A 26,577-nucleotide genomic window follows, 5' to 3' on the forward strand; every position below is an offset into this window, starting at 1 on the left:
AGGGAACAAGCAGTCCTAGATCTGGTCCTGTGTAATGAGACAGGATTGATTAATGATCTCATAGTTAGGGATCCTCTCGGAAAGAGAAATCACAATATGGTGGAATTTAAAATACAGATGGAGGGTGAGAAGGTAAAATCAAACACTAGTGTTATTTGCTTAAACAAAGGAGATTACAAGATATGAGAGAAGAGCTGGCTAAGGTAGGCTGGGAGCAAAGATTTTATGGTGAAACAGTTGAAGAACAGTGGAGAACCTTCCAAGCGATTTTTCACAGTGCTCAGCAAATTTCATACCAACAAAAAGGAAGGACGGTAGAAAGAGGGAAAGTCGACCGTGGATATCTGAGGAAATAAGGGAGAGTATCAAATTGAAAGAAAAAGCATACAGTGGCAAAGATTAGTAGGAGACTAGAAGATTGGGAAATCTTTAGGGGGCAACAGAAAGCTACTAAAAAAACTATAGAGAGGGGTAAAATAGATTATGAGAGTAAACTTGCTCAGAATATAAAAACAGATAGTAAAAGTTTCTACAAATATATAAATAGCACTGTGGGCTAAATAACTGGCCTGTAATGCAGACCAAGGCCAGCAGCGCAGGTTCAATTCCCGTAGCCTCCTTGAACAGGCGCCGGAATGTGGCGACTAGGGGTTTTTCACATTAACTTCAACTGGTGTTGTAGCCACAGCATTTATAATGCTGGTCCAGGTCTGTTTCTGGACAATGGAGACCTCCAGGATGTTGATAGCGGGGATTCAGCGATGGTAAAAACCATTGAATGTCAAGGAGAGTTGGTTAGATTCACTTTACTTGGAGATAGTCATTGCCTGGCACTTGTGTGGCATGAATGCAACTCGCCAATTAGCCACTGCACCATCTGCCGCTGCCTATTGTCAGTGATCTTGAGTAGTCCATGTGCTTTAACACTCTGCCCACAGGTCAGGCGGGCAGGCGGTCTTTATGTTTCTCATGCATTCTATACCCAGGTCAGGATAAAAGGCCCCAAGGATGTGGGTAAGGTGAGTGGTTCGGTGTTTTGTTGTGAATTGTTTGTATTTGTTTCCAGATAGTTTCTGACATTTCTTTGCTGACCTGGAAAACTCTCTGATTTTTCAGCAATAGACTTTCTGCCGGAACCTGTGCAACCAGTTAGGCAATAATGAGGATTGGGTACGCTGCTGGAGGGACCTCCTCAGACGAGGAGGAGAGGGTCAGAAGGGAGAGGAGGTCAGTTGCCCGCAGGCAGTGTTCTAGAGGTGGACCTATGGACCGAGAGACCCAATCAGAAGGTATGCCGGGCCAGCAGGAAGTGGAAGGCAGAATGGCCTGGACCCAGCAGGCGGAGCTTACAGAGATCCAGTGCCAAAAAGGGCTCCACCTCTCCAGGGATTCTGTCACCTCCATCAGTGAAAGGATTGGCTCTGAAATTGCCTCCAGCTGTGTAGGTGGCTACCCAATGCAAGTGGCCCTTTTGGTGACCGTCGCCCTGAATTTTATGCCTCAGGTTCTTTCCGATGGTCAGTGGAGATCTTAGTGTCTCCCAATCAGCTACCCAATAGCTGCATCAAGCCGGTCGCTGACACTCTGTTCCAATGGCCCAGTAGCTTCATTCACTTCAGGACTGATGGCGCCAGCCAGGCAGAGTGTGCCAGAGGCTTCACTGCAATTGCAGGGTTTCACTGCACCCAGGGACCTGTTGACTGCACGTATGTGTCCATAAAGATGGCAGGAAGTGAGCTAGGTGCCTTTGCCAGCAGAAGAGTCAGATACGGCAGGTTTGTGCAGGTACTCTGGAAGCTGCCATGATGCCCACATCTTCCGTCATTCCCTTGTGCCAAGGTTGTTCATTGCTTCAGCATGGTGGATGGCTGGCTCCTCAGCGACAAAGATGGCTGCTGATGCCATGAAGACACCCAAGGAATGCAGCTTAGACACAATCGCAGCCGCGCCTCCACAAGGGCCGTAATTGAGATGACCATAGGCCTACTTAAGCTGAGGCCTTGCTGCGTGGAATTCTCAGGGGGATCACTTCAACGTCCTCCTGAGCGTGTTTCCCTTATTGCTGTTGTGTTCGGCGCACTGCACAATCTTGCTCTGTGAAGGGAGATCCTTAGTCATAACAGCCTCATCAGGTGTGCCTGTCACTGGCAGTGGAAATGCTGCCATCATCCAGAGTGCCCTGAGAGGGGTCCACGCGTGCAGCTGCAGCTCATCTGTCAACATGACGTTGGTTTGAATATCAGGCAGATAACAGAGTTAATAGGCGCCTCCTTCATCCCTCATACTTGCAGTGACCTACTGAGGTCTCTGGGTCACTCCGGTGTGTGAGCTCACAGGTCTGAATGTAAACCCCTGATTGAATTCCTGGACCTATCTCTTCATGAGAGTCGCCACACTCTCTGTGAAGGAAGCTATGTGTTCAGAGCTCTGGGCTGCCAATGCAGTGGTTACCCTGCGCATGGACTCCTCCAATACAGAGACCATGGCATGCTGACCCTCAGGGATCTCTGCCTGATCTCCCTGTACATCCCGCTGGACATCCAGCATCTGCCGCCTGGCGGGTGACTCCAGAGGCTCACCAATGGGCTCAGCTGTCCAGAAATCATCCGGCTGCAGGCGGCTTGGTACTGTGCCTGCGCCAGCTCCTCAGGCAAGTGCCACATTCCTTTGCCATTGAGCACAACCATCGGCTCTGATACGCACATGCCCAGCGCTGTGCCTGTACCTGCGCTGGTGCATGGTGCAGAGCGAGGATGTGATACGGGTGCATCTGGCAGCTGGTCATCCTCGAGGCCGAGGGAGGATTCTCAGGGTCTTTCTGGGGTTGTGATAATGTGCCATCAGAGGGAGGAAGCAAAAATATCACTTTTGGACATCATTACCATGTCAGAGTTCATGCAGTCTTGTTGCTACTCAGAATGGATTTCTGATTGGGCAAAGACGTCTGAATGGGCTCACTGGATTTCACATCTCAGTGTTACAACCACTGCCCTACATCTCTCAAACCCTCCACCAATCTCTTCCTTGCCCACTGTTTCGCACCCTCACGCAACATTCCTGCCCCTCTGTGACTAGTGGACCTGATTCACAGGACATTTCCTTTCTCCTTTGCCTGACTGAGGATAAGAGGTTGGGTATTTCACCAACCATCTGTCCTCGCCAAAGGCACCAGAGTATGTGCCACATTGCTCTCTGCGTTTCACACTCGTGAGCACCAATAGGTGCTGCCAACCACAGAGCCATCTATCCAAGGTTCCAACTGGTGCCAGCACTCACCCTGGCAGAGTGCAGGAGGCCACTGAAACTTTCCCTACACTGAATCCAGGGTCTGCAAATAACGCCATGGTCGCTGACAAGGCCTGTCACCTCCTTCCGGATCCTCTTCGTTACGCAAGGCGGCCTGCTCTTGCCGTCCTGGAGCAGCAGGATGTCATGACGATCAGTAATTGCCTCGGGCAAGACCCAAAGGCACTCATCTGAACAAAGAGTAGTAGACGGGCTATGGGCATTTCCATCACGCCTGGCATGTGTTCCGGACAATGATGATATTCTAGAGACACTAGCAGCATTCTCAATCCAGTGGGGTATCCAAAAATGCGAGTCCCAAAGCAGCTCCCTGAGGCTCGAAGTGCAGACTTCGATCCTTTAGGGAGCTATATTTAAACCCTCCACCCGAACCCTTACTGGTCCCAGTGCCCGTACTCTTCCTGACCCTGCCAGCACTGGCCAGCAGTTCAATGGCCAGCCAGTGTGAAATTGGTGTCAGGGGTCAACGCGGGCAGGAGCAGATTTCACATCTGCTTCCAATCTCACTGATTGCACCCGCCTGACAGTCTAGATGTGCAGGCCATGTTTTACAGCAATACTCGTCTTATGAAACGGAACAACTGTTTTGACCAGTTAACTAATTTTGCTGACACACTTCTCAAACACATTAGCTTGTACTCTTTGTGAAGCGATCCCAGCCAAAGCACAACGGTAAAGCCAAACCATTCGTCCAACTATTCAACGCCAAATTGAACAAAGATCAAAATTAATTGAGCACAAAAGCCTGTCCGTCAGTCCCAAATAGTTCACACACAGACCTGCAACCAATTACTATATCCTTGAAATGTAGCCAGTGTGTGTAGACACAATGCACAATTAGAGTTTGATGCCTCGCAAGGCAAAATGTTTCAAAGCTTTATTAATATAATCTTGCAGTTTTGTACAGTGTTAAAATAGAATCCAGTTTTCAGTGCATTGGTTTTGATTTAACCTTTGCCGATGGTGTAAAATGGATGATATCATTTGCTGCCCATTGTGGAGCTCATTTTATTTTCCTTTTAATTTAGCTACACAGAAAGAAAACCCGATAGGAAATCTAACACAAAATCAACTGTTGTACACCATGACCAAAATGAAAGTCATCCCATGGGTTCAGCAGCAAGTTGTACCGGATTTTATTAATAGACATAGATAAGGTTAACCCCCTTCCATTTTGCATGAAGACCTCACTGATAACCATACCCTAGGGTCATTCATCAACTCCATATTACTTCAGATCCTGAAGGATCATTTTGTTACTTACTCTTCCATTCCTATGACAACAGTACATCATGCATTCCCTGTGTATTGTATTTACCTTGTGGCCACTGTGGCACGTGATCCAAGATTGGGCTATGTGCCCAGAAACAAGTGTCATTCTATGAATTCCAATTAATTAGAAGAGTGTGCAACTGTAATTTTTTAGATTTAAAGCATCCAGAAAAGGAATACTAATAGCATGAGTAACAGTGATTAATTCCAAAGTATTCAAAAAATTGACCAGTAAGTAAAGGTTCGTTCTTTATTTTGGGGGCAAGATCTAAAAATAATATTGCGTGTCTGAATTAACAGGTTTTATGCACCGATTTTAGTAACCTCATGGAACCCTCTGTAAAATCATACTTGATGCACTGACTGAAACCCAGCTTAAGGCATCTGAGCTGTAAGCAAAAAGCGTTGTTGAAGAGCCTGAGATTGTTTACTCTGCAAGGGAGGCTTTGGGGAGATATTATTTAATGTTCAAAGCAATGTTCTTCGTCGAAAAGTAAAATAGAACTTTGATAATCATTAGTTTGCCGCGTACTCTTAGATAATGTAATCCATGAAAATCTGCACTGTTATGGGATTTTCCACCCCCCTCCCCCCCCCCCCCACGGTGTGTTTTGCGACGGCGGGGTCGTCCATCGGCTAGCAGCGGGATCTCCCGGTCACACGCGTCGTCGACGGGGTTTCCCATTGTTCGCACACTCTGGGGAATCTGCGGGGGGGGGGGGGGGGGGGGGGGGTGTGTCGCCGATGGTAGGACTGGAAAATCCCGCTGGCGGGAAAGGCTGGAAATTCCCGGCCTTAAACTTTTGGGTTTCTTGGAAATTTGGAAACGTAGGCCGGTTTTCAGAAAAAGCCGAAGCTGTACAGTCAGGTCGATTTGCCCACTTTCCACGCCGGGGAAAGCGGATGTGCGGGATGGGCAGCTGTGGAGTCAGATTGCGCGGAACATGTGAGAGAATTCGATTGGTGCGCGAGTGAATTGATAATTGGGACTGGCGCGATAGATCGTGGTGCTACCCAGTCCTGCGTTACCTACTCTGCCTGCCTGTTGCAGTGAGTCCATCTTGGATAATCAATTCCAATTTGTCAACTTACCTGTTGTACACCATGACCAAATTTAAAGTCACCCCCATGGGCTCAGCAGCAAGTTGTACCGGATTTTGTTTGTAGATATAGATGAGGTTAGCCCCTCTTCCATTTTGCACGAAGGCCTCATTGATAACCATACCCTAGGGTCATTCATATTACTTCAGATCCTGAAGGATCATTTTGTTACTTACTCTTCCATTCCTATGACAACGGTACATCATGCACTCCCTGTGTATTGTTACAAAATTATTCATTTTGACCAATCTTGCCATGCTGTCATAATTTGGGACTCGCTATTTTCTTTTCTAGAAAAGGTGTAAGAGAACATTTCGATCTTAAAAATGCTGTATACGCGCAAAGCTTTTTAAGAAAAAAGTATTGAGTTGAAAAGTCACTAAATTGGTAGTTGTGGGAGACTGGCTGGAATAGGCCATCCTCTCTGATTGTGAACCCAAGGACATAAATAGGTCCAGAGATTTGATGCCAGTTGTGTTTATAATCAGAAAGCTGCTCAAGCAATATTTCACCCAAAATCAGAAATATAAGCTGAAGGAGGATATTTAGAAGTTATTTTGCTTAATTTAATCAAGGTGATCAACTCATGTGGGATAATGTGGTAATGTGGTGTGTTCATTCTTTTAGAAACATGGAAACATAGAAAGTAGAAGCAGGAAAAGGCCCCTCGTGCCTGCTCTGCCATTCATTGTCATAGAGTCATAGATGTTTACAGCACGGAAACAGGCCCTTCGGCCCAGCTTCTACATGCCGCCCAGTTTCTATCACGAAGCTAGTCCCACTTGCCCGCATTTGGCCCATATCCCTCTATACCCACCCTGCCCGTGTAACTGCTTTTTAAAGCAAAATTGTCCCCGCCTCTACCACCACCTCTGGCAGCCCGTTCCAGATGCTCACCACCGTGTGTGTGAAGAAATTTCCCCTCTGGTCTCTTTTGTATCTCTCACCTTAAACCTATGCCCTCTAGTTCTCGGCTCCCCTACCTTTGGGAAAAGCTGTCAATGATCTACCTTACCTATGCTGCTCATTATTTTATAGACCTCTATAAGTTCTCCCCTGAGCCTCCAACGCTCCCCGGGAAAAAATGACGGGGAGGGGCTTCAGAGAGTATTTGATGCTTAATGCTAATTTTTGATGTCCTGTGATCGCTTCTGAGGGCTAATGTTCACTTCTGATGTCTCGTGATCTCTTCTGACGGTTAAAAAATGCTCTTGATCGCCATCGAATGCTTGGATTTGGATTTTGTTTTTTGTCACGTGTACCAAGATACAGTGAAAAGTATTTTTCTGCGAGCAGCTCAACAGATCATTAAGTACATGAAAAGAAAAGGAAATAAAAGAAAATACATAATAGGGCAACACAATGTAACTACATAACACTGGCATCAGGTGAAGCATACGGGGGTGCAGTGTTAATGAGGTCAGTCCATGAGAGAGTCGTTTAGGAGTCTGGCAACAGCGAGGAAGAAGCTGTTTATGAGTCTGTGCGTGCGTGTTCACAGACTTTTGTATCTCCTGCTCGTTGGAAGAATTTGGAAGAGTGAGTAAGCCTGGCGGGAGGGGTCTTTGATTATGCTGCCCGCTTTCCCCAGGCAGCGGGAGGTGTAGATGGAGTCAATGGATGGGAGGCAGGTTCGCTAATGAACTGGGCTGTGTTCACAGCTCTCTGAATTTTCCTGCGGTCTTGGGCCGAGCAGTTGCCATACCAGGCTGTGATACAGCCCGATAAGAAGCTTTCTATTGTGCATCTGGAAAAATTGATATGAGTTAGCTTTGATTGCTAACGAATACTTTTGATTGCTAACCAACGCTTTTGGTCAATAACGAATGTTTTTGATAGCTAACAAATGCTTTTGGCATGCTTTTTTTTAGCGCAAACAAATGCTTCTGAACACTGACGATCACTTCTGAATGCTAATAGTCGCTCCTGAATTCTAATGGTCACTTTTGAGTGCTAATGATTGCTTCCACAAATTTACAAAAGCTGTGATGGCTTTCGAAACACTTCTGAGCACTTTGAGGACTCCTGAATTAATCAGGGATGATCAATCACAGAGATGATAAAAGGCGGCAGTTGAACACATTTGATGGTGAATGATTACTGTTTCTCCCGTGGAAACCTATTCTGAATTACGCCTGACACTGCCGACCCGTGTTGCTGAATGTTTTGAGTGCATTTGGTGTCGAGAAATTCCAGCAGGAAATGTGGAGTGGGACAGGGAGAGGGTTTCAAGAAGGCTGCTGTGAAAGCGAAACGGCTTGTGTCTCTTAGGCTGCTACATCAATCACTGTAAGGCCTCCACCATAGCTGAACGTAAAAGAAGTGTTTGTTTTCAGCCTGGCTGGTGCCACCTCACATTGCATCAACACTCTGCAGTCTACCTTGAAGAGTGTGGCCATTTCCAGGCTATTGCTGCCTCACAGCAAAAGCTAATGTCAGCATCCTTTGCAGCTTTGCTGGAAGCTCAAATAATTGACATGCGCTCAATACGAATGAACACTGGCAGTGACGATAACAGGTAGCTCATCTGATTTTGCCCTTTATAAAATATCACCCAAAGTCAAAGTTCATTCCCCTAAGCCCTCAAAAACTGAAGTCTTTTTCATTCTGTGGCATCTTAACTGTATTTCTGTGGTATGAATGTCACCCATTTTTCTTTGGTACATGCAATACTTCACAACCCCACACTAAAACTTCTTCTGCCATTCTTCATCCCACTCATATTCTGTTTAACTCATCCTGCAGTTCATGGCCTGCCTTCTTTGATTCCCCTGCCCATCCTAGTTTGGTGTCAGCTACAAATCTGACCGATTTGCATTGCATTTCTCAATGCAAGTCTTTGATACAAATTAGAAATGGCAGTGATCCAAAACATGTGTCCCTCCAGCTTGACAATATTCCCCCATCCGCGACCCATTATTTCCTATCCTTGAGCCAATTTCTTGTACGTTGCCAAGTTATGCCTGAATCCTTACAATTTGGGTTTGATGAGTAACCTTCCATCTGCGACTTTTCCAAATGCCTTCTAGAAGTCGAAGTACAGAATGTCATGGTTCTATTAATTTATATCAAGCCAACATCACAGGAACAGACTACCTGGTCCAATCAGTCCATCCCCATCCATTGATGCTCCATGTGACTCTCCTCCATCACTTTATCTCACCCTATCAGTGTACCCTTCCATCCTTCCGCTTACCTCGGGTGGGATTCTCTGGCCTCCCGGTCGCGTGTTTCCCAGCAATGGGAGGCAACACGCCACTCGCTGGCGGTGGGATTCTTTGTTCTCGCCGCTGACAATGAGTTCCCATTGAGGCCACCCCAACACTGCCAGGGAACCTGGGGGGGGGGGGGGGGGGGGGGGTGCCCTGCCAGCAGGTCCATCCAGCCCTAGTTTCCCCTTAAAAGACATCTAAATTCTTTGGACACAAATTAATGGCCTCCTCACGCCCGACTTGGTGTCAGCCTCTCGCAAGATTTGTGATGCCAAAACGCCTCGTCAGAGTCTCGTGAGATGTCGTGATCTGGATCTTGCCCTCACTGGGCATGATCTTGATTTGCATATTTAATAGCTCATTTAAATATGCATTTGCGGGATTCTCCCGATACTCAGGACCTAATGACCGCGTCTGGGAGACCTCACTAGGGTACCATGTAGTACCGGTTTACAAAAACGTGGACCAGTCCCAATGGAAACTAGGGCAGGTCTCCCAAGCCATTAGAGACCCCCAGGTGGTCGGGGATAGGGCAAGGTGGCACCCTGGAACTCATATTCACCTGAGGAAGGAGCAGTGCTCCGAAAGCTAGTGTTTGAAACAAACTTGTTGGACTTTAACCTGGTGTTGTAAGACTTCTTACTGTTAATCAATCGAGGCATAGGCCACAAAAGCAGGGATGTCATGTTGGAGTTGTATAGAACTTTGGTGTGGCCACAGCTGGAGTACTGTGTGCAATTCTCGGCGCCACATTCTAGGAAGGATGTGATTGCACTGGAGGGGGTGCTGAGGCGATTCATCAGCATGTTGCCTGGGATGGAATATTTAAGTTATGAAGAGAGTGGCGGTACAGTGGCACGGTGGTTAGCACTGCTGCCTCACGGTGCTGAGGACCTGGGTTCGATCCCGGCCCCGGGTCACTGTCTGTGTGGAGTTTGCACATTCCCACTGTGACTGTGTGGGTTTCACCCCTGATGGAACCATCAATTCAGCGAACACGTGTAGTTGGATCTGAACAGAGGCTTTAATACACTTACAACAGAGTCAGCCTATTCATCGTTGAACTTCAGATGAACTGGCAGGCTGGCCCTAAGGCACTGATCTTTATACATCGGTCCCAGGGGGAGGAGTCCTGAGCGGAGCCAAGGGAGGAGCCCAGTACAAACTCTCACGTACTCCCAGAGCGACTCCCCTTGGTGGTCGGATAGTGCAACTGCACTTACAATGGTGGATAGTGAACATATATACATGAAGTTATATTGGCAACTATATACAGCATTGATCTTACAACGGGTAGATAACGAACATATATACATGGAGTGATATTGGCAACTATATATAGTGTGAATCACATTCACCACATTCACCCCCTGTTAAAAAACTCAAGTCCGGCGGGGGTGATGGCTCAAAAAGTCAGTCTGTCCGGTGAACGAATTGTCCGTTTTGATCTGTGGAGCACCGAGGTTGCAGCCTCTTGCGGTGGCTGGGTGGGCGTCGAGGTCTGGGGTACGGTTGCCATCTCCCGGGCGAGTCTTGTCCGAGCCTCATACACCAAGATGCCTGTCAGGCAGTGCCAAGGTGCTCGGGTGCCAGCGGAGACGGGGGAGGGTATCAGCCTGCCTTGGCCCTGACCCACCTAGGGGCCTCCAATGGCCTGGGAGACCCCCCCCCCCCCATGTGCTGTTCCTTCAGGTCCTCCTTTTTGTGGACCAGTACAAATCATCGCTTGTGGGACCTCTCCCTGGCGAGCCTGTTCGATCCAGGAGGCCAGTGGATTGGGCGACCATTTCATTAATGCGATGGAGATTGGCCTTAATTGGTGATTATCGTTTTGTCGCCGTACTTTGGTGAGTTCCGGAATGCGCCAACGAGAGCGTGCCGGTTTGATCCCAAACTGCTTGGCAGCTGGCGACGTTCCGGATTTAGGCCGCCAAACCACCAAACCACCAAACTGACGTGGATTCTCGGCAGGTGTGACAAGGCCGTTAAATCACGCCCACAGTCTTGCATTGCCTTGCCCCGGAAATCTCATGGAGGCTCCACTGGGCCCCGTCAATCCATCACTCCAATGGGAAATTGGTAGAACCGCCCCACATCTCAGTGGTGCGTCTTAATTTTTATATCTAGCTTCAGTAGCATTGTGGATAGCACAATCGCTTCACAGCTCCAGGGTCCCAGGTTCGATTCCGGCTTGGGTCACTGTCTGTGCGGAGTCTGGACATCCTCCCCGTGTGTGCGTGGGTTTCCTCCGGGTGCTCCGGTTTCTTCCCACAGTCCAAATATGTGCAGGTTAGGTGGATTGGCCATGATAAATTGCCCTTAGTGTCCAAAATTGCCCTTAGTGTTGGGTGGGGTTACTGGGTTATGGGGATAGGGTGGAGTTGTTGACCTTGGGTAGGGTGCTCTTTCCAAGAGCCAGTGCAGACTCGATGGGCTGAATGGCCTCCTTCTGCACTGTAAATTCTATGATTCTATGATTCGATCCTTGTTCCAATCCTTTTGGAAATCCGTACAGACAACATTCTATATTCTTTCACTGTACTAACTGCCTCCACAGATGTCTTTCAAACACACAGACAACTCTTAAGATTTTGTTGATTCTTCAAGAGACAAGCTGTTGTATGTCACAATGGTGCATCGAGGTCGTGTGTATTTATCGTGTTCTCTGTAACCTCGATGAGCAAGGGGACATTTGCTTATTTCCTCTTAGCATTCCTGTGTTTTTTTTTCATTGAATAGTAAAGTACACAGGAAAAGCTAACAGTGTGTTTCATCAGGATAACAATCACCAAGAAGCGATGAAATATGTACAACAGAGACTGCAACCCACTTCACCCAATATACTGGGAGATCATTGCTATTAACATCATCCATCTTTCATGAAAGAGCAATATAAAAACATGTAGTTTGGCTCGGTAGTTAAAGGACAATGACACAACTAGGTCAATGGATTGCCACTGTTTGCCTTGCTTTCCAGGTGTTCTGCAGTCGGCGATCCAATGATTTACTAATGTGTCGTCTAAATTTAAATTGCCTGAACTGCAGGGAAAAGTTTTTTTTTAAATTCCTGACCCCCCTCTGTACCAACTCTCAAATCTCTTGGTAAAATGTGATTAGGAAAGCCAACATTATAAAAATGTCAAATGGAAATATCATTTCTGCATATAATGAACCTACATAGAGATTGGTTAACCTAAATCTGTTGTATTGTAGACCTTTTAATTAGTACCAATTTTGGCAATTATAGCAAGAAGCACGTTGAAGAGAGGGTTTTAGTTCTGAACAACTTGGCATAAAATATATTCGTTTTATTGTATTTACGGTTTTGGTTTATCAGTCAGCCTTCCAATGAGACGCTGCTCTGTCAAACAGATGGATTTGTTGACAGGGAAGGATAGAAATCGATTCTATCAGATGACGGGAAAGAGAGGAAGCTCATGATAGGCTATTTACTGTTGTCATCTCGTCACGTCATAAACGATATAATTGCATTTATTCAGAAAATGGAAATTGTGGCGCGTTCGATCTGCAAAGTGTTGGACCGATATACTTCCTGCATTTACTCTGTAACTACCGAGTTGCACTTTGAAGTAAGACAAAGGGGCGGGGGTTTTAACCAGACCCTCTCACCAGAGAAGTTACCCCCTCCTCGCGGGGAGGGGTGGGGCATGGTTCCCAGCGGCAGGGCGGGTCCGCGGGCTTCGACAGGACCGGGAGATCATATCGACGGCCAATGGATCACCTCCCCTCAACCGCAGTGCAGAGACGCACCGCGTGGAGGGCAGAAGGTCCTGCCCAAAGTTTTCTAGCTGAGGCGACAACTCGCCAACTACGAGCAGGATTTAATGCCCTCCCCGGGGGCAGGCTGGGAGGCGGAGGGAGTTTAATATGGGTCAGGAACACACAGGATGGGGATCCCACTGCCTTCCTAACTCTCCCAGATTAAGTCCAGGACAGGAAGGTTGGCGGGCGACATTCCTGCATGGACAGCAATTGAGACCACTAATTGGCGGATTAAGGGCCTCAGCCCATCGTTGGTGGCATTCTACCAGTGGCAGAGTTTCATTTAGCGTCCCAATGGAGGCACTTGCTGGCAGCAATGGCACTGACCTGTCCTTTAAACTGACCCCAGTGCTGTCCTGTTCCTGGGCACAGCCTGACTGGGCACTCAACCCGTGCCATTCCCCAGAGTTCCGCGGCTCTATGGCTGTTCCTCTTGCCAGGGACTGCTGCAGTACCGGCAGCGGCCACCCCTCCCGGTGGCACTGCTGGTACTGGAGAGCTGCAGGCCTCTGTTTGGGCAGCAGTTCTCGGAGGCAGGACATCCGGAAAACCCGAGGCAGACCTGGCAGGTGCCTGAGTGGTTTTTTAATCACGTCAGGACGCCACTGGAATAGCCACAGTGGGGTTTCTTTTGTATACACTGGGAATAATATTGGAGAAACACACAGCCGTGAATTCTGTCCAGTTTCAGGATGCATTGGAGAAGTGGCCACTCTCCCAGTGGCAGCAACATGCAAATGATGGGTATGGGATAGGATAGTATCGCCCATCCCAACTACAGTGACTTCTGCCTGTCCAGCTGGGAGAAAGTGCAACATTACACGGTCTGCCAGGATTTAAAGGTGGCTGCATTTGGCTAAAGGGACACTGCTCAACTGAGATTACTTGTCGAGATTTTAATATTTTGGAATTCACTGCAGATATTGCAGAAATTAACTATTATAATCAGGAAGCCCCTCCACTTCAACATAATTGCTTCTGAGATCCGCGTGACGTTCCTCTTAGTGGAAATCTCACTTTGTGTGATCCGTACGCCGTAGGAAAATAGGAGCAGCAGGAATTTGTAAGGGAAGATAAATTAATCTGGCTGGATGAGAGGAGAGTCAGACCATCCCACTTTATTCACCCAGCAGGCAGACGTCCCAAGACCTTTGCCAGGAACGGAGGCTGCACTCCGCTTATGGAGCTTTCAGAGCAGGTCAGTTGCTCCAGACAGATGTCACTAAGGTTCACAGCACGCCCACCCTTTATACTGCCGGAGAAAGTGATCGCAACATTCAACATTTATGTCACAGGCTTATCCCGCAGAGTGACTGGGGCCTTTCGGCAGGTCAACCAGTTGTGGAGTTCTCGATACGTTATTCATGATCTCTTTGCCGGGCTGCCTGAATTGATACAATTCAACATGACTATCACCCAGATGACATGGAGGGTCATCATGTTTTTCAGAATTTTTGAATCCCTCAACGTCATTGGAGCTACTGATTGTGAACCTCCACTTTTGTATGAGGGTAGCTAACTAACAGTGGTTAGCACTATTGCCTCACAGCGGCAGAGTCCCAGGCTCGATTCCCGGTTGGGTCACTGACCGTGCGGAGTCTCCACGTTCTCCCCGTGTCTGCGTGGGTTTCCTCCGGGCGCTCCAGTTTCCTCCCACAAGTCCCGAAAGACGTGCTGTGAGGTGAATTGGACATTCTGAATTCTCCCTCGGTGTACCCGAACAGGCGCCGGAGTGTGGCGACTAGGGGCTTTTCACAGTAACTTCATTGCAGCGTTAATGTCAGCCTACTTGTGACAATAATAAAGGTTGTTTTATTATTATTTATTTAAGTATGAACCACATTTCCTAAATGCGCAGTTCATTACAATGACAGCGCATCTACTTGCAAATAGGTTTACAGCTGTCATGTTTATGCATTGAGAAAGTCTCAGATCTACTTTAACGGCGGGGCCAGTATGACTGGTGACAAAGGATCCCCAATACATCTATGGATCGTGGTGACTCGCTGCAGGACCAGCACCGCAGCAGAGGACCGCACACAACGGTGTATATTAAAATTGAATGAGCCATTGGACTAGTCAAAGGAAGGTTCTGGTGCCTGTATACATTTGAGAAATCTTGCTATATGCGCCCGATACAGTCTTTTGAATTCTGGTCGCATTTTGTGTGCTGCGCAACTTTGGTAGATTTTCTACCAGAGAGTCTGATGGCGACACTGCCAAGTGCTGTAAATCCGGCCCATGAGAAACAGGAATCAGACGCAGTGCCAACAGTTGTCTGACAGTTAAAATATAGGCTCATTCGGCATCCCTTCAAAGAATGATTAGGGTGCTACTGTTTGGAACTCTCCTTCATCGAAGAAAAATATCTATGAGAAGCAAAATATTTTCTTTTTGCAGAGAGCTATCAAATCCAGGCTCTGGGCCTCAAAACTGTCACTGTTGCCTCTTGCCGTATTGGAAGCATAGTCATGGCACCATCTACTTTTTAGACCAATGCGTCTACAAAATAAAACTGAATGTCAACCATCCAATTTCTTAATGTCAGGTAAAGAATTTGCATTTGATTGAAGAATTTGCTGATTATGAAATGAAATGAAAATCGCTTATTGTCACGAGTAGGCTTCAATTAAGTTACTGTGAAAAGCCCCTAGTCGCCACATTCCAGCGCATGTTCGGGGAGGCTGGTACGGGAATTGAACCGTGCTGCTGGCCTGCCTTGGTCTGCTTTAAAAAGTGTTTGCACCATCGTGAACGCCGTTGCGTTTCACGGTGGTGTGAACTGGGCCCGGGTACAACCTATTCTGCCCCCCACGGGGGGCCAGCACAGCGCTGGAGTGGTTCACGCCGCTCCAGCCTCCCTTCCCGGCACCAAATGGGTGCCGCACCAACCCAGTGGGCCCTGATCGCGGGCCAGACCCCACCGGAGGCCCCCCTGGGGACGGAGCCCCCCTTCCCTCAACCCCCCCGCCCCACAGGCCGCCCCCCACCCATTAAAGAACAAGAACAAAGAAAGGTACAGCATAGGAACAGGCCCTTCGGCCCTCCAAGCCTGTGCTGACCATGCTGCCCGTCTATACTAAAATCTTCTACAATTCCCGGGTCCGTATCCCTCTATTCACATCCTATTCATGTATTCGCGCAGAGTTCCGGCCAGCGACCAGGGGTGAACGGCGCCGGCGGGACTCTGTCGTATCCGCGCTGCCGCTCGGCCAATCCGAGGCAGAGAATCGGCGGCCCCGCCGATCCCACTGGCCCGTGGCCGGCGACGCGCCGACCAGGCCGGCGCAAATGACACCTTGGCGCGGTTGCGGCGATTCTCTGGCCTGGCGTGGGGCTCGGAGAATCGCCCACATGATTTTTCAACATTAGTTTTTAATTTTTGTTAGAACATACAGTGCAAAAGGAGGCCATTTGGCCCATCGAGTCTGCACCGACCCACTTAAACCCTCACTTTCACCCTATCCCCATAACCCAAGCACCCTTCCTAACCTTTTTGGACACCAAGGGCAATTTAGCATGGCCAATCCACCTAACCTACTCGTCTTTGGACTAATTTGTTTAAACTAATTAAGATGTCACTTTTAATTGCAATTGCTTCATACATTTGCCATGTAAAACTATGATGGGTATGAAGTTGACTAGAAAAAATAAAGCTTTGTATTAAGGACATTTCTCCAGTGACATTTCTTATTATACTCATACAATCCACTGGTATAAATCATACCCATTAGTGAGTTGAAGCTGGGAGCTATTAGTACCCTTTGGCAGTAACAAAGGTATTTGTTAGATGCTTTCTTCATGGAACATGTTGACACCAAGTCCTGAATTATCACTGCAGTTTGAAGCTGATATGGAAGAGAAGTAAAAGTAGATTCATTAGTGCTTGTTTTTTGTGTGATATACGTGATCTCAGAGCTCCAAAATGGCATCTATGCAACTCTGATTTGACACAAATGGTATTGTTTTGAACACATGTTCACAGCAGCGAAAAGGACCATTTAAATGGGAACATCAACTATTTGCAGGTTTGCTGCAGACTGATTACTTGTGGATGTTAGTGTGACCCTATAAGTGTTTGGTTTTTTAAAATCATTATTCTGAGTTGCGAAAATCTGGAGGAGGTGGTCTGACAGGGGCTGAGGGACATATTGTTGGCTTTAATGCCTCTGCAGCAACCAGCTCCAACCCAGATATGGGTGCATCAGTAAGCATTCCCCATGGAATACAGAATCACTTGGAGACAGAACAGAAGCCAAGCACAGCAGGTCAGGCTGCTGGAAGAGGGGCAGAAGGGCCTTCGGTAGGAAGAGACCGAAACAAAGCTAGCAAAGTTACTTTTGTTACTTGCAAATTTGTCCGAGGGTTGCTAATCATGGCGTTTTTCTACACCAGGATATCACAATGGGGCAAGTAGAAGAGGCAGCTGTGTCCCAATCATAGAATCCCTACAGTGCAGAAGGAGGCCATTCAGCCCATCGAGTCCGCACCGACCCCCTGAAAGTGCACCCTACCGAGGCCCACTCCCCCACCCTATCCTTTTAACCCCATAACCCCACCCAACATTTGGACAGGAAAGGACAATTTAGAATGGCCAATTCACCTGACCTGCACATCTTTGGACTACCCAAGAACTACCAGTTGGCATGGGGATTGAACCCATGTGGTTGGCATCATTAAGCACAATTCCCTAACCAACTGAGCTAATCAGCCCCAGTTTCAAATTGCATTTCCATTTCAAACCGTTTGTCGGCACAATTTTAAAACATGCTGTTTTCTGGACACGCATTAACATCTGATAGCAAATCTAGTGACAAAGGCAGTGTGTTAGCTCTACCAGCGTTGTTGATGCCAGTGGAAACAAATCTAAACTCAAGCGGTGTATTTGTGCTATGGTGGTGAAAGCCAAAACTCAGTTATATCATCAAACTTTTTATATTCTGTGCATAGCTGGAACACAAATTCCAGGCAATGACCATTGCCAACAAGAGAGAATCGCACCTTTTACCTAAGAAGTGCAACTCCGTTACCATCTCTGAGTCCTATTAACCTCTTTGGGCTCACCAATGATCAAAAACGTAACCGGACCAGTCATTGTGACTACAAGAACAAGCCAGAAGTTGGGGAATTCTGTCGGAATTGTCCGTGGGGGGGAGGGGGGCAAGGGGAGGTGGGGGGAGCGGTGGTGGTTAAAAATCTTGAGGGAAGACAATACATCAAATCCCAGCCGAAACAATACAGTGTATGTTTTGCATTGAGTCATAGAGTTTTGCAGCACAGAAAGAGGCCTTTCAGCCCATCGTGTCTCTGTCGGCCATCACACACCTATCTATTCTAACCCCCTTTTCCAGCACTCGGTCCGTAGCCTTGTGTGCTGCGGCATTTCAACTACTCATCTAAATGCTTATTAAATGTTGTGAGGGTTCCCACCTCTGCCACCCTTTCAGGCAGCGAGTCCCAGATTCCCACCACCCTCCGGGTGAAAAAGCTTTCTCACATTCCCCTCTAAATCTCCTGCCCCTGACCTTAAATCTATGCCCCTGCTTGTTGATCCCTCGACTAAGGTGAAAAGTTTCTTCCCAGCTACCTATATATGTCGCTCAGAATTCTGCACACCCCAATCAGGTCCCCCCTCAGCCTTCTCTGCTCGAAGGAGAACAGCCTCAGCCTAACCAGCTTCTCTTGATAGTAGGCAAACAGGCTGCAGTATAAAGGGTTAATGATATAATATGTAAATGTAGAGGGCAGAATTCTCCGTTTGGGAGACTATGCGGCGGGATTCTCCGTCCCACCAGACCCTTTTCCAGCACGGCGCCCACCCGCCGGCGCGGGACCCTCCGTTCGGCAGCCGGCCAGCGGGGTTTCCCATTCCAGCCGTCCCAGGCTATCGGAAACCCGCGGACGTGGGTGCGCTGCCGGCGATGTGGAGGATCCCACCGATGGTGAAAACTGCAGTTTGCCCTCCCGCTGGAGCTGAATTGCATCCCAGTTTTACGATCCCCTTGCGAATGCAATTCAGTGTTCCATGCCATGCAAATTTATGCCTGCCGTGGAAGACGATGTATTCCCAGGGAATCCCGCTATTGGGCGGCCAACCTGAGCAGGCGACAGGTCGAAAGCAAGGCCCTGCGGCCCCCCCCCCCCCCCCCAACCGCAGATCAGCCCCGACTCTCCCACCCCCTCCGCACAGCAGCCCCCCACCCCCAATTGTCTGGATGCCCACCCCCACCCACAAGTATGAGGGTGACCTGACCCAGCGCCCCCAGGAACCCGTGTAATAGGGGGACCCTCCATTAGGAGCCCTGTGCGAAGGGAACCCCCCCACAGGGACCCCTGTAGTAGGGTCACCCCCCTCAGGGACTTCTGTAATAGGGGCACCACAAACTGGGACCCCTGTAATGGGAGGACCCCCACAAAAACCCCTGTAATAGGGGACCCCCACAAGGACCCCTATAATAGGGGGACCCTCCATTAGGAGCCCTGTGCGAAGGGACCCCCCCCCCACAGGGACCCCTGTAATAGGGGGACCCCCTCCCCAGGAACCCCTGTAATAGGGGGACCCTCCATTAGGAGCCCTGTGCGAAGGGACCCCCCCCCCCCACAGGGACCCCTGTAATAGGGGGACCCCCTCCCCAGGAACCCCTGTAATAGGGGGACCCTCCATTAGGAGCCCTGTCCGAAGGGACCCCCCCCACAAGGGTCCCTGTAATAGGTGGACCCCCTCCCCAGGGACTCCTGTAATAGGAGACCCTCCATAAGGAGCCCTGTAATAAAGGGGCCCCCAATAGGACCCCTGTAATAGGGGGACCCCCTCCCCAGGAACTCCTGTAATAGGGGACCCTCCATAAGGAGCCCTGTAATAAGGGGGCCCCCACTAGGACCCCTGTAATCGGGGGACCCCCTCCCCAGGGACTCCTCTAATAAGGGACCCTCCATAAGGAGCCCTGTAATAAGGGGGCCCCCACTGGGACCCCTGTAATAGGGGGACCCCCTCCCCAGGGACTCCTGTAATGGGGGGACCCCAAACAGGGACCCTGTAATAAGAGGACCCCCACAAAAACCCCTGCAATGGGGTCCCCTCCTCAGAGACTACTGTAATAGAGGACCCCCCCACAGGGACCTCTGTAGTAGGGGGGCCCCACAAGAACACCTGTAATATGGGGACCCCCCCCCCCCCACAGGGACCCCCACCTAAAGTAACCCGCTCCACAGATTCCCCCACGCACAAACCCCCTTCTCTAGAAATGGGACCCCTGTATGGAAGTTTGAGAGCAGCCCAGACAGAAGCAGTGAAAAGCATTACAGCTGTAATGCTTACCTTGCAGCTCCACATGTCCATTCCTCGAAGGAGAGCAGCTGAACGCATTCTGGGCGTCCCAGGGTGGCGAATCCCACCAATAGTCTGCATCAGCAGTGATCACATGACAACAGAGCATGGAGAGAGATAGTTCAATGTAGAACCTCGTGCAAAGTCCGTCAGGTACAGAGTTAGTATAATGTTCAATAAAATGTGGTTTACCAACAGCTTAGCCTCTAGCCTTTAAGTCCAGACCCATGACGACCACATCTAAGACCCACAATAATAATAATAATAGACATACAAGCCGCAGTCCCCTCTAAAATAGGTGGAATCCTCCCTACAATTCGGCTCCTTTAGATCCTTTCACCCTTGCACCTGGGGAAACTTAAGGAGACCAAACTCGCGGTCTTTAAAAGGACTGCTTATGCATGGATGCCTCTGTTGGTTCCTGAAAAGTCTTCCTGCCCAATGCTAGCCCCTCTGCAGCTCCTCTTCCAGGATTGAATCCTTGTCATTATGTCCTCTCCTGGTTCAGTTCTGTGGAAACCTGGATTTCCCATTCCCAGTCTGTCAGCACTCATTCAGCCCTGGCACCTCGCTGATATAACTGTAATGAGACATGACCGTGACATTATCAGGTGGCTACAGAAGGCACTGTTCGAGCAATTTACATACAAATCAACTATTATTTCTGAAGTTGAATGATGTTGCACATTATATAATAGTGACATGACATGAAAGTGTCACCAAAGACTTGTCTGCAATGGAGATACTTGCTGCACAACCTACTGACTCTGAAGGTCGATTCCATTCAGTGCTACTGCCAGCGGAGAGATGATCTCAACATGAATGCTGCCCACAGATCAGATTAATATTAATAATCTTTTTTAAAATAATTTTTATTAGTGTCACCAAGTAGGCTTACATTAACCCTGCAATGAAGTTCCTGTGGAAAGCCCCATTTTAACAAAGGGTGATTGTGTGGTGAGCTTGAAGCTTACCCGCTGCAGAGAATTTGAGAGCCCGGCTATTTTAGCTCCTCGCAGCAGCAACTAGAGGAATTCTGTTCTCACGTGGTCGCCTGTGCAGTTTTCCTTTCTCATGGTGTATTTCACACACCATTCAACATTCCTTCAGCCTACTTGATTACTCCCTCTTTCTCTCGCTCCCTTTCTCTCTCGGCAGTTCAACAACCAGTGACGACATCTGAACTCCCCTTCAGACAAAACAATAAATTTGTCCTCTCCTTCTACAGGACAAAATGGCCCACAACACAGAAAAAGAATAAGACCTGGGGAGGTCTTGCCAAATTAATTGTGCCCTTATGTGCTCGAGAAGAATGCTCCTGGAATCAGGAGACTCTCCACAGCTGTCAGAATAGGACAGGGGAATTATATGTGAACAGTGTCGCTCGCCTTTACGTGAACCTCACATTCACGCAGCTTGTATAAATTACACTGCATTGTGGTACCCGATTCTTTCTTTTGCCCAATCTCTCGGTGCCAAGGTAACTCTTGTCCCTTTGCTCTTTGGTGTCAATTCACCCCACCAGCCACAGCCCACAGAAAAAGACATCTCAAAAAGTGTTGCACCTCCTCCATGCATCTGTACGGTGGAGGGCACCTCAACTGGGTGAGATAGCGAGTTCCGCACACGGTCAAACATCCAACATCTGTGAGCAGCGGCAGATACTGGTGACGTAGGGGCAGTGTAGGAGTTAGGTAGCACTGAGGTTGGTTGAATGGTTTCATTAACCTTCAGTGCAGCATCAAGGACGCTGTGAAGTGGCTATTAAGAGCCATCAATGCAGAGGAGTATTTTAGTACTTTTCAGATAAGGAGATTAAGACGGTCATCTCCTTTGAAGCATCAGTGAAGGCACTATGGGCTGGATTTCTGATTTTGCAGCTAAGTGCCGATGCCGGCGTGGTAACAGTGGAGTTTAACGATGCCAAAATCAGGACCGGTGAGGGGCTAGGAGCCACGCTGCGTTAAACTCCCAGCTCCCACGCCAAAAATGGCCGGAGAATGGATTGGCCCACGGCCGCGCATGCAGCGGTCGCAGCGTACAACATGGCTCCAACCGCACGCAGACCCAACCTGCCAGATAGTGCCTCTGTACCCCCCCCCCCCCCCCCCCCACCTCGCCAGCCCCGGACCACCCCCACAAGTCCCCCCAGCCCCCGCTGAAGTCCGGCCGGCAGTGAAACGGCTCCCCCCTGACTGTGGCGGCACTGGATACAGTCCACTGCCGCCACGCAACGTTGCCAAAAATTCAGAGCACACGTATCCCGCGCCATCGGGAAATCGGCCGATAGGGGACGGAGCATCAGGGGAGAGCCTTCAGGTGACATCCTGAGGCGGTCCCAATGGCGTGCGCTGTACTCCCCGATTACGCTGTTTTGGAGGGTGCCGTGTGCATTCGAAAACAGGCACCTCCCCCGATTTCGGCGGCAAAAGGGATTCTCCGCCCGATCGCCAATTACGATATTGGCATTGGGCATCGGAGAATCCCGTCCTAATTATTAACATGAAAAATGTAACTTCCAATTGCAGGTTGATTCCCCACCTTATTCAACTCCAGACAATAGGGTGGTTGGGTGATTTCCAGTGGTACATTGAAGAGTAGGTTGATTGTCACTATATCAATTGCAGACACACCCTGTTTTATTGGGTGTGATGGGTTAAAACTAAGAACATCTGTGTTAGATGTTGTTCTACACCACCAATAGTTCTGGTGAAACCCATTAATAAAAGGATGGTGTGTGAAGTAGCCTGCTTCAGACATCATGAAGTGGGCTTCGTAGTCTGGAGTATGTTAACAGTAAGAGCAGTTTTCATCTCCTTATCTGAAGGAGGATGTTCTTGCTATGGACGGAGTGCAGCGAAGGTTTTAAGACTGCTTCCTGGGATGGCAAGACTGATATATGAGGAGAGTTGAGTTGGTTAGAAAATATTTGCTGGAGTTTAGAAGAACGAGAGGGGATCGCAGAGGAACCTATAAAATTCTAATCGTATTAGACAGGGTAGATGTGGGAAGGATGTTCTCGATGGTGGAGGTGTCCAGAACCTAAAGGTACAATCTGAGGATATGGGGTTCAAGAGTGAGATGGTGAGCAATGTCTTCACCAAGAGAGTGGGGAGCCAGTGGAATTCTTTACCACAGAAAGCAGTGGTGGCCAAAACATTAGAACATAGAACATAGAACAGTACAGCACAGAACAGGCCCTTCGGCCCTCGATGTTGTGCCGAGCAATGATCACCCTACTTAAACCCACGTAACCCGTATACCCGTAACCCAACAATCCCCCCATTAACCTTACACTACGGGCAATTTTAGCATAGCCAATCCACCTAACCCGCACATCTTTGGACTGTGGGAGGAAACCGGAGCACCCGGAGGAAACCCACGCACACACGGGGAGGACGTGCAGACTCCGCACAGACAGTGACCCAGCCGGGAATCGAACCTGGGACCCTGGAGCTGTGAAGCATTGATGCTAACCACCATGCTACCGTGAGGCCCCTAATTGTGGGCGGGATTCTCTGTTCCGCCAGCTGCGGTTTCCTGGGTGGCACACCCTTACCAGCAGCGGGATTCTCTGTCCCTGCCACCTGCCCCTTCCCGTGGGCGTGAGTGCGCAGCCGCCGCAATGGAGAATCCCGCTGGCGGAGAATCCAGCCCTGTATGTTTTCGAGAAGGAGATAGATACAGCTCTTGGAGCTAAAGAAATCAAAGGTCATGGAGGGAAAGGGGGAACAGGCTACTGAGTTGGATGTTCAGCCATGATCATAATGAAAGGCGGAGCAGGCTTGAAGGGCCGAATGGCCTCCTCTTGCTCCAATTTTCTATGTTTGCTAACAACTCATAAATATGTATATATTTACAATAGAGGCCACAGTTATGGAGCTGAATCTAGTCTAGGTCTTTACCCATCTCAGTTCAACTCGTGACAGACCCTGGCTCTGGATCATCTACCTTCTCACATCACTGTGTGAGCGGTACTCAGTCTCACATTAACCCTTTACGTGTCCTCTACTGCGACACCGCCCCACGAGTCTTCATCCCATGGCTGTAGAATTGCAAATGTCCGTTTCCAAGTCTTGCAGTGTTATAAATCTTGTGCATTAACCTTATTATTACAGCCTTCATGCTATTCCAACGTTTAACCGATCACAGTATTAACATTAACAACATTTTCAGAACCTCACCTCCTCCCTTCAAGTTCTTGAAGTTCAATATTCATGCCGTCTGGAGGCCTTACCTCATTGGCCAGTCTGTTGGGAGAGTGGTATGTTCTAGTGTTGCTTTTTCTTGTTGCTGGAGCATGGACTGGTGTTTGGATGTGCTTTTGTTCCATTGCTTGATAGCAAACCATGTCTGGTTGGTCTGGCTGGCTTGGCAGCGTCTGGCTGGCTTGGCAGCATCTGATTGGCTTGGCAGCGTCTGGTTGTTGTTACTCTTCATCGTTCCCTGTGGGGTGCACAGAAATGGTGTTCCTCGGACATGGTGGCATTTTTTTCTTCTTCCTTCTCCATTGAGGGCAGCACGGTAGCACAGTAGTTATCACAGTTGCTTCACAGCTCCAGGGTCCCAGGTTCAATTCTCGGCTTGGGTCACTGTCTGTTTGGAGTTTACACTTTCTCCCCGTATCTACGTGGGTTTCCGCCAGGTGCTCCGGTTTCCTCCCACAGTCCAAAGATGTGGAGGTTAGGTGGATTGGCCATGATAAATTGCTCTTAGTGTCCAAAAAAAAGGTTAGGAGGGATAGGGTGGACTTAAATGGGGTACTCCTTCCAAGGGCTGGTGCAGACCCGATGGACCGAATGGCCTCTTTCTGCACTGTAAATTCTATGATTCTATGATTGAAGTTGCCTGGAAGATCTCAGAGTCTGAGGAGGAGCGATCCTGTGGCAAGAGCAAGATTTAACAGCACCCTCACATCTTTGCTTTTTGTAGTCGCTGATGACAGACCACTACCAGGTTCCAGCTTCCCTGCTGAATGTGGCAAGTTGGCCAGAAGTTTCAGTGTGTGCACAGTGGTTGGTCTGTCTACTGACTGTACCATCAGTTTAGTTGGCTCCCCAGACTGCTGATCACTCTCTGATACCATTTCCGCCAGAGGTGCAATGGTACCTTTGGGGACAGCAAGTCATTCTGATCATTGGGGACCTTCCAGGATCTGGAATGAGGACGGACCAACCTGCTCTGCAAAGAGAGAAGGGCGATCACACTTGAAGTCAGAATCTGAATACTCTTTAGTGTTTGAATCGCTAATGACAGTGGTAGTCTTTGACATCTTCAGCTGGCTGGAGAAGATTGAGGGCCACGCAGGCATCTCGGCTCAGAAGAGAGAAAGTCTGATTGCGAAGGACATACATCAGCTGAAATATTTGTTAGTCACCATATCTCAGTGCTTCAAGGATCAGGACGATGACCGGAGTCAGATATCCCCTGCTCTATACAGTGGTGTGTCTGTCATTCAAATCCAAAGGCCTTTGAGTCATGGCTTCTCATCTGACAGGACCGTCACACTGACACCGGAACCAAATTTGAAATTGATTAGCTGAGCAGTAAGCAGAATGTCGGCATCCCAAAGTGAAGAGTCGCATTCTTCGATGTCCCCCTCGAAGAGTGGCTGTGCATCACCTGGGTTCTGTGGTCTGGACTTTGTGGCTTGCTTTTGGAATGTGTGTGCGGTCCTGGGGTTCTACTGCCACATGTTAGCCCTGTGTCCCTGTCCATTGCAGGGAAGCATGAAGCAGTGTTCCCCCCCCCTCCCCACCCGCAGGGCATTAATCTCTCCTGAGTGGCTGCTTCACGCTGCAGCACTGGCGAGGACACTCTGCTGGCCAGTTCAGGGTTTACTTTCCCTAAATTAGATGACCGCTGCATTTTTGTGACTCGGCATTGTGGACTGAGGATTGGTTTCTGCCTCATGAAGTCTTCACTTGCCACAGGATGGTCCTTTGTTGTCTATGTAGCGCGAACAAACGAGCTACTTGGATAGCCTTATCTGGGTTAAGATCATCCTTCACTTGTCGGAGGTCAGAGAGTGAATCGTCTCCAACATCCACCACAGTTCTGTTTGAAATGAGCTCAGATTTTAAATTGCCGCCTTCATATCCTCCTGCCAGCCGTAATGAAGGAATTGACACGTTCCTCAGCGAGTTGAGCTCTGTGATTTAATTTTGCTCTCCCCAGCATTTTCATAGAATTTACAGTGCAGAAGGAGGCCATTCAGCCCATCGAGTCTGCACCAGCTCCTGGAAAGAGCACCCTACCCAAGGTCAACACCTCCACCCTATCCCCATAACCCAGTAACCCCACCCAACACTAAGGGCAATTTTGGACACTAAGGGCAATTTATCGTGGCCAATCCACCTAACCTGCACATCTTTAGACTGTGGGAGGAAACCGGAGCACCTGGAGGAAACCCACGCACACACGGGGAGGAAGTGCAGACTCCGCACAGACAGTGACCCAAGCCAGAATCGAACCTGGGACCCTGGAGCTGTGAAGCAATTGTGCTATCCACAATACTACCGTGCTGCCCAAATGATGGATCTCAAATTGAAAGAGGCGTTGAAAGGTTTCAAAACA

The sequence above is a fragment of the Scyliorhinus canicula genome, chromosome 20 (genome assembly GCF_902713615.1).
Source record: "Scyliorhinus canicula chromosome 20, sScyCan1.1, whole genome shotgun sequence".
NCBI lineage: Eukaryota > Metazoa > Chordata > Chondrichthyes > Carcharhiniformes > Scyliorhinidae > Scyliorhinus > Scyliorhinus canicula.